Raw genomic sequence first — 9,862 nt, 5'->3', positions numbered from 1 at the left:
GGAGTTTTCTGTTTTAATCCTGAGTTCCGAACGAGACTTTTAAGTTCCTTTTATACAGAGAGGAAAGGTTAAATGGTCCCTTTGTTTTAGTTCTCAATAGGCTTTAATTAGCATATATATCTTCCACATCTTAGGTAAGCTTTTAGCCTGGACTTCAGGCATTCTAGATAAGCTCTTAGCATATTTGGTTTGCATTTCCCCTGAATACTTAAAGTTTATAGACCTTGCATTGTTAAACTGTTTCCTGGGACTGGAGTCCTTGCCATGGTCACCAAGGGCAGGACTGCAGCCTTTTATCATCTCACACCCACAAGTCACAGATAGTTTAGGTTATCTCTTAAGAGACAAAGGGCCTCCCACCCATAGCCCACATCAATATAGCAATACTGTCTTTCTTTTGATTAGTGTTAACATGGTATATCTTTCTCTATAGATTACTATTATCCTATCTGACTCTTTATATCTCAAGGGGGTTTCTGTTAGACAACATACAGGTTGATCTTTTTAATTTCATTTGGAAAATCTCTGTATTTTAACTGGTATTTAAACAATTAATGTTTAAAATGATTATTGGTATAGTTGGGTTAAAAACTACCATATTTGTAAAATTTTCGATTCATTTCACATGTTTCTTTTTTCTCTCTTTTTTGCCTTCTCTGGTTTTAATTGAGCATTTTATGTAATTCCAATTTCTCTACTCTCTTAGCGTATCAATCATACTTCTTCATAGTTTTTTTTTTTTTTTTTTTTTCTGGATTGGCCTAGAATTTACAATACACATTTTGTTTTCATCATTTCCCAAGTCTCATCTCAGTACTCGTTCTCTTCAACCTTTTGTACAAGTGAAATGGTAGAAAAGGATATTCTTCAATCTGTCTTTTCCCAAGGTTTAGAAGTAGTGTTTTCTCGCCTATATTGCTTCTGAAGGTTACAGATAGGATTTGGAGTCATGCTACCACTCATCTTCATTAGAACCTTCTTTCTCTTTCTTTGATGCCTGTCTTTTGAAGGTCTTGAAATAGTATTTTATTGTCTTTGTTGTTTGAATTATCTTGCTGGGTTCAAGAGTTTTCCTCCATTTTGTTAGGTATTAAAGGGAATGACTTTATGATATGACTTGACTTTGCCATTCTTACTTGGAAGTTTAAAAGGATAACCTTTGCAAGATATGTTACTTAGTTAAAAAGATTTGAATTGCCTGTTTTGTTATTGAAATGACAGGCTAATTATCTTCGTAAATAAACTTTGATAAATCAAATAAACTTCTTACTCTTATCTTAAATGTAAGATTGCGATATAAAATGCATTTTTTATAGGTAATCTGTTCTCTCTTTCTAATTCCATATTTTAACTCCTTTATTTGGAATAGTATCTTTGTAATCATTTATTACATTGAATCCCTATTACTTCCACATTTTCAGCAGTTACCATATCTACAACTGTAATCTCTTTCATATCTGATTCTTCCTTTCTTTTGCATTGTCACTGCCCCAAGCCAGGCCCCAATATTTTCCTATTTGAACTTTTGTAAAATCTACTATAGTAAAAGTTTCCTAGGTTATCTTGCTGTTACATTTCTGTTACATCTCCAGCCCATCCTTCCTACAGTCAAAATCTTTATCTGGAGAGGAAAATTCAAATTATGATAAATTATATTGATTTATCATAAAATGTAAGATTTTTAAATTAATGAGGATCCACTGATTTAAACAGTCCACATGAAACTCTAAAATTCCTACCCTCCATAGTCATTAAACTATGTCTCCATGTACTAAATTACCATGAAATATCTATTGCTATATATTTGCTTATATTCTCTCGTCAGCCTGTTATAGCACTTTTATTTGAACTATGAAAATATTCTAACATATTTCTTTATTTTAGTCTTCTGTATCTGTAATCAAATGAAGAACAAATCCATCAATTAAAATAATCTAGGCAAGTTGAAAAAAATGTGTCATTGTTAATGATTTGAAAATTGGCAGCATTTTAGCTTGTTACTACACACTTGGAGTTTAATTTATAACTTTTAATGAAGGATGAGGAAAGAAAATTGAGTCAAACTTCATGAAATATGTTCATAAGGGTAATAATATTAAACACTGGCATTAAATGTATTTATGTCTCTGCACAGGAACAGAATTTAAGATGTAACTATATAATTGAATTACATGTTTAAATATAATGTGCTTTGGAAAAAAATAATTTATTAAATGTTGATTTTATGCAAAAGTTTGTGTGTGTGTATATATAAATATATGAATGACTACATAATGCCTCTATGTGTAAAATTTATCAAAAAATGTAATGAGATCTCAAATGAATTCATACAGATGGATGACCTCTATTTTTCTTTGTGAGGAAAAAAATAACAACTTGAAGTTTATTCCATCTCTACTAATCTTTGCTAAACCTCATTTTATAATGCTTTCTGTTGATTTGGGGGAAACTTTGGCAGAACAAGACAATAATTGAAATGTTATGTGTTTACTATGTGTGAAAGTATATAGGCCCACTTGGTTATTGGTAAGTCCACTTGAACTAATTATAAACTTCATGTAAGCCATAAATTATTATTCTTAGAAATAAGAAAGGGATTTTCCATGACTCTGAAAAAATATTGATGTCCTTTAATATTTGATGTATTCAATATCACAGTATTTTTCTGCTTCAGTCATACACTGCCCACATTTATAAAATGGGAAGCTTTCTAGCCAACTGGGAAAATAAGCAATCACTTGTATCTAGTTAGTCAACCCACATTCTAGTTTCAGCTCTCTACCCTGGGACAGAAGTTCCAAATGAAAGGAAGATGCAGATATAAGACACCCAAATCTATAAAAAGTTAGGTCAATCTGGCCTTCTCTAACAATCAACTTGACCAAAGCACTTTTATTTTATAGAAGTGTGTGTATACACACACACACACACTCTTCTTTAAAGAAAGTTTTTCATGTCCTACATCAATGTAAATTAAGACAAAGAAAATTTGACTAGCAGAGTTAGGTAATATCTTGGTCCAAATGTAACTCAGACAGGTAGGCATGCACAAAGAATTTTTTAAACTGGAATATTTACTCACATTCTACTAATTTCTCTTTTCAACTTTGTCCTCATTTCATTGCGATATTAAGCATGTGTGGCATATTAAATTCTCAGTAAATATAGAAATGATAGAAAAACCCCATCTTCGTGACAAGTCATAGCAAACACTGATAAATTTGAACACTATCCTCTGAATTCTTTTCTTTACTTCACCCCATATTTGTTAGTATACTTCATTAACATAGCATATTTCCAATCTAGACTTTGAGGTCAGCTCCAAAATCATATTTTAAATGTGGCTATGGAAATAACAATAAAACATGTATCCTTACTTTATTTGAAATAAAAATTTGTGTTCTTTAAGGCTTGTTAGGGGATCAATATGTCTAATGAAACCTGGATTATTTCAAATTTGTATATGGTTCCCCAAAATAACAAAATACACAGATAATGAGAAAAATGTGGACAGGGACCACTCAAGATCAAAGATGATATTATAAGATAAAAATACTTGCAGCATAGTACTTCATAATTGAAAATTATATTTTTATTGTTGAATATTTGAAATTAAGGACAGAAATAGGGGAGACTCATATGGAAAAAAGTGAAGTGATTTGCCTGTGGTATCTTAGATTCAGAAATAGAAATGAAGTCTTCCAACCAATCTCATGCTCAATTCAATCCACCTTGCTTGGAATAAGTGAGCTGACATGAAACTGAGTCACTGAAACTTTCAGAGTAGATGCCTTATAAAACAATTTTCATGAAAAGAGTTTTTCCAGCAAACTCACAGATGGGTAATAGCATTTTCTTTTGATCTTTAATTCATTTACTTCACTTTCTACTGAGCTGACTTAAAGTAGAACTTTGATAGTTAGTTGTAAGCCCTTGGGGTGACTTTTTATTACCTAATTTTATATTCTCTGGAGCATATGACTTTACAAAAGGAGTATAAGTGAGGATGTCAATGAATAAAATTACCCACAAGATAATTGCAGAATTGTTAGTATATATGTTTTATGATTTACCTTTAATGGTATTAAGAAGGAACCTAAAACATAAAAATACTGATCATATTACAGATATGTCCAACTTGATCATAGATATTTCATAAGTAAAAAAGGAATGACTATCTGATTTTAAATTGCTGCTATCATTGAGGTTAACCAAATTTCCATAACTTCTGTTTCTATTTCCAAACAGTAATTGTTGGGGATTGAATAATGCCCCCACAAAATGTATGTTCAGATCCCAACCTTTAGTCCTGTGGGTGTGAACCCATTTACAAACAGTACTTTTGAAGATATTAATTATGTGTGCCCAAACTGAATGAGGCTGAGTCTTAACCCAATCTGGCTTAAGTCCTTATTAGCACAGAAGATTAGATGTGGAGAGAGAAGCCACAGAGAGCAACCAGACACCTTAAGTCATATAACCTGGAGGAGAAAGAAGACACCACCATGTGTAATCATGTGATGGAAAAGCAGCTAGGAAACAAAAACAGTAATATTCTATTTTATAGATGCGTTAAGCAATATCTAAATATATATTATATTATTATGCATTATATGTTACACATTATGTTATAATACGTTCTGATAAGTTAATAAATATATGTATATTTAAATATATATTTTAACAAAACTCCATGTAGTAAACATTATGTGGTTTAATACTGCATTCCTTCCTACAGCTGAGTAATACAGCAAGGAAGGTTTACTGGCGTAGGATGTTGGGTGTGGGGGTCATGAGGGACAGGGTGCACCTGGGACAGGCTCCAGGGAGTATGTTAATGTTCATCACGTCATAGTACATTGTATCAGTTGGTGAACACCCACACACTAAACAGGAATGTGATGGAATACCATCCTGGGGAGTCCTTTATGTTCTCAAATAGAGGGGTGGGAGACTCCGGAGAGCATAGGCAGTGCCTGATAGGGAGGACAGGCCAGTATGTCAAGCCTCCGATGCTGTTGTTCTTTAAGGAGTGAAGCTTGGTGGTTTCCATGCTTCCTTAGGGGCGGGGGAAGGAGGAATAGAATAGATGGAATGGGGGGCATTTGAGGGCAATGTAAGTGCTCTACATCATCTTGCAATCGTGGATACAGGCCATGTTAAATTTCATCAAAATTTACAAAAGTATATTGCCTAAAATGTAAACCATAAAGTAAATCATTGGCCATGGAAAGTAGTAATGTTTTAATATTTGTACATTAATTGTAACAAATGTACCATCCACATGTAAAATGCTATTAATAGGGGAAAGGGGAAAAGGGGGAGGATGTTGGGTAGATGGGAATCCCCTATAATCTGTATTTTCGCTTTTCTATAACCTAAAGCTTTTTTGAAGACAATAATAATAATTTTAAAAAAAGTAAGACACTTGTGATAGAATAATGTATCAATTTGGCCAGGTAACTGTGCTCAGTAGTTTGGTCAAGCAAGCACTGGGCTAACTGTAGTACAAGGGCATATATGGACTTTAGTCACCATTGACTTTACTGCAGTGTTAAATCATAGAAAGATGATTACAGTTAAATCAATCAGAGAGATTGCCATCAGCAATGAGTGATGCTTTATCTAATCAGTTGAATGCCTTAAAAGGGGAAATGATTCCAGCTTTGGGTAAGAATTTCCCAACTAGTATTTCAATAGCCAACATCTTCCAGAACTCATCAAGAGCATTCATTGGATTTTCATTGGAGCCCCTAGTTGCAGCCTGCCTGTGGAACCTGGACTTGTGCATCCCCATGCTCACATGAGAGACTCTGAAAAAATTGCATATTATGACAGATATCTCTTGTTGATTCTACTTCCCTAGAGAACCCTGACTAATACAGGTTGGCACCAGGAGTGGTTCTTGAGAAACAGAGTCTTAAATATGGGGTGTCTGAGGTATTTTGGGGAGTTTTGCAATTGATTCTCTACTCTAATTTGAGTCAAGGGTAATGGCAACTCCCTTTCCAATAACAAAGAAGCTATTGACAGACCATCGTGCAAGTTCGCAATTGAAATATGCAAAATATCATCACTGAATTCCCCTACTTCCATGCTTAAAAGAAGCAGGGATTTGGGTAAGAGTGTTTTCAATACCTTAACAGAGTTTTGTGGAGTCAGATTTTATAATGTTGGCTGGTTTCTCCTAGATACTTTGGATACTGTTACAAAAGAAAGAGATGAGTTAAAGTCTTCAAATTTGAAATTTAAACACCACATCAATGATGTGAAAGCTTCTATGTGTGCTTTGAAAGAAAATCTTGTCTCCTCTAACCACAGGTTTGAAATATCTGAGGACCAAACTCATACTCTAATTGTACGAGTAGCGGAATTACAAAGGAAACTGAAATCTCAATCCTGCAGGGTTTCAGCAGTTAAAGTGAAGGCATTGATTGGAAAAGAGTAGGATCCAGAGAATTGGGATAGTGACATATGGGATGATGATACTATTGATGGAAACATTGGCACCCTGAATTTTGCTGAGACTTTACCAGATAAGCCTGCCATGGCCTGCCCTGTCCAGACCACACTTGTCAACCTTGTATCATCCAGCATCCAGCCTGACCCAGGGAGTCTGGACCTCCTCCCAGCCCTGAGACACTTACCAGCCTAACTCTAGCATGCACTGCCATATTTCCAGTCTGCCCTGAGGAAACTGCCTTTCAACACCTCCATGAAGAGTTTAATCCTAGCTCACCAAAAGAAAATGCAAGGGAATGCCCTGAGATCAGTAGCTTGCAAGGCATTTCTAATCCTTCTCCTTGCCCACCCCTACCACCTCTCTTATCTTCAATCCCTATTTCTAGACTAAAATCACAACAAGTCCCCAAAGGTGAAATACAAAGTGTGACCCATGAAGAAGTAAGGTATACTCAGAAGAACTGCATGAGTTTTCCAAAATATATATATACAGAGATCAGGGGAATAATTGTGGGAAAGGATACTAAGGGTATGAGATAATAGTGGAATGAATATAAAGTTGGATCAGGCTGAATTTATTGATATGGACCCAATAAGCAGAAATTCTGGATTCAACACTGTAGCTCAAGGGGTTAGAAAGGGCTCTAATAGTTTGTTTGGGTGGCTGATTGAAACATGGGCCAAAAGATGGCCTAGCATGTCTGAGGTTGAGTTGCCCAATTTGTCCTGGTATACAGTAGAAGAGGGAATTCAAAAGCTTAGGGAGATTGGAATGCTGGAATAGATTTGCCATTTGAGAGTTGCCCACCCACCACAGGAATGTCCAGAGGACACTCCTTTAAACAGGACTGTGAGGAATAAATTTGTAAGACTAACTCCATCTTCCCTGAAGAGCTCTGAGGTTTCTCTTCTCTGTACTCCAGATATTACTGTAGGGAGGGCTGTGATGGAATTAGAATCCTTAAACATTATGGGGATGATTGGATGTCCATCTGGTAAAAGGCAAGTATTGGCAGTTAATCACCAAAGTCAAGGTGAGCATGGCTGCCACAATGAAAGGCAGATTCAAAAAAGCACCCCAAATTTTCTGAGTATGTAGCATTATGGTGTTGGCTAATATATCATGGGGTACCTAGAAGTGAAATAGACTGGCAGTCTACTAATTTTCTTCTGGATCTGTATAAACAGAAGGGTTCTAGGTTGAGTGAACAAAATCCTAACTCAAATTACAAACACAGAGAATCATGGCCCCTTAATCAATTCTCAGACTTGAGACAGTTTACAGTCCCAGAGGACCTTGAATGAGCAGAAGGCCAGGTCTCCTTGGGGAAGGGTTCTGTTAAACTGCCCAAAATTTATACTGTTAATCTTCTTCCCACCTTTCCCCAAGGAAATCTACAGCCTTATACCGGAGTAACTGTGCATTGGGTAAAAGGAAATTATCAGAAATTTCAGGGATTATTAGACACTGGCTTAAAAGTGACATTAATTCAAGGAGACCCAAAATGTCACTGTCATCTACCAGTCAGAGTAGAGGCTAATGGAGATCAGGGATCAATGGAGTTTTAGCTCAGGCCCATCTCACATTTGGTCCAGGGGGTTCCTGGACCCATTTTGTGGATATTTCCCCAGTTCCAGAATGCATAATTAGAATAGACATACTCAATAACTGGCAGAATCCCCACATTGGATCCCTAACTTGTGGAATGAGGGCTATTATGGTTGGAAAGGCCAAGTGGAAGCCACTAGCAGTGCCCCTACATAGCAAAACAGTAAACCAAATGCAATGCCTGATTCTTGGGGAGATTGCAGAAATTTGTGCCACTATCAAGGATTTGAAGGATGCAGGGGAGGTGATTCCCATCAAATCCCCATTCAACTCTCCTATTTGGCCTAGACAAGAAACAGATAGATCTTGGAGGATGATGGCAGATTATTGTAAACTTAACCAGCCAGTTACTCCAATTGCAGCTGCTCTTCCAGATATGGTATCATTGCTTGAGCAAATAAAAATGTTTCCTGGTACCTGGTATGCAGCTGTTGATTTGGAGAATGCTTTTTTCTCAATTGCTATTAATGAGGACCACCAGAAACAGTTTACTTTCAGCTGGCAAGGCCAGCAATATACCTTTACTATCCTCCCTCATGGGTATATCAACTCTCCAGCCCTATGTCATAATATGGGATCTTGATTGTCTCTTCCTCCCACAAGACATCACACTGGTCCATTATATTGATGATATCATTTTGATAGGATCTAGTGAGCAAGAAGTAGCAAAGACTCTAGACTTAATAGTAAGGCATTTGTGTGAGACTTGATATTGTGACTGTATTTATGAACCTTTACATTTGAAATTGAAAGGAAGCCTAGTGTTATAAGGGGCCTAAGAGTTACCTCCTGAGAGCCTCCTTGTTGCTCAAATGCGACCTCTCTCTAAGCCAAACTCATCATATAAATGCATTACCTTTCCCCTCGCATGGGACATGACTCCAAGGGATGAGCTTCCCTGGCACTGAGGGATTACTGCCAAACACTAACTAGCAATGCAACTGGAAAAACACCTTGACCAAAAGAGTGAAAGGTTAAAGAAAAATGAGTTTATATGAATAAGAGATTTCAAAATGAGTTGGGAGGTCATTCCAGATGTTGCATTTATGTATGTCTCAGCAGGATCTCATTGACTGCCACAGGAAATACTGCATCAAATAGTAGGGTTCCTGAGGATTCTGGAGACATCCAAACACCATAGGAAGGGCTGGCAGCTTAGGAGTTTGGTGCCTTGCCATTAGGCCCTACATTTGAACTTATGCTCCCCTGTGTGACAGAGTTGGACTCAGTTGTCATTTCCCTACACATGACCCCTCTGCCCTTTTCTATTTGAAACTACAGTTAGTACTAGAGTTAACAGGTGTATGTCCAAGAGACTTAAATCTTTCCATGTGATGGTTGTGTCCTGAATCTCAAGAGGGTTTTAACACCTACTCTCCAGTTCATTGGACTCACCCAGGACAACTAACAAGGAGATGATGATGGACAATGACTACTCCAAGAAACAGAGAGTCTGCAACTGCAAGCAAGATAGACCCATCCATCTACCCCATTGGAATTAAGCCCCCTCCCAATTAGAGGTGGAGTGTACATCACCATCCCAGAATCCTCTGGATTGGGGAATGAATGATGGACTAGAATATACTTACTCTCATTCTACTATAGACTTATTTTGATTCTAGCAGTGGATGAACTTTTGTCATAGATGTGGAGGCAGTGACCACAGTAGGTTCTGAGGGGAGGGAGAGGGAAAAATAGGTGTAATTTGGGGGCATTTTCATGACTTAGGAATTCTCCTGAATGATATTGCAATGACAGCTACAGGCCATTTTTTATCTCATCATACCTTAC

The sequence above is a fragment of the Dasypus novemcinctus genome, chromosome 3 (assembly GCF_030445035.2).
Source record: "Dasypus novemcinctus isolate mDasNov1 chromosome 3, mDasNov1.1.hap2, whole genome shotgun sequence".
Classification (NCBI taxonomy): domain Eukaryota; kingdom Metazoa; phylum Chordata; class Mammalia; order Cingulata; family Dasypodidae; genus Dasypus; species Dasypus novemcinctus.
This window is presented reverse-complemented; position numbering follows the sequence as displayed.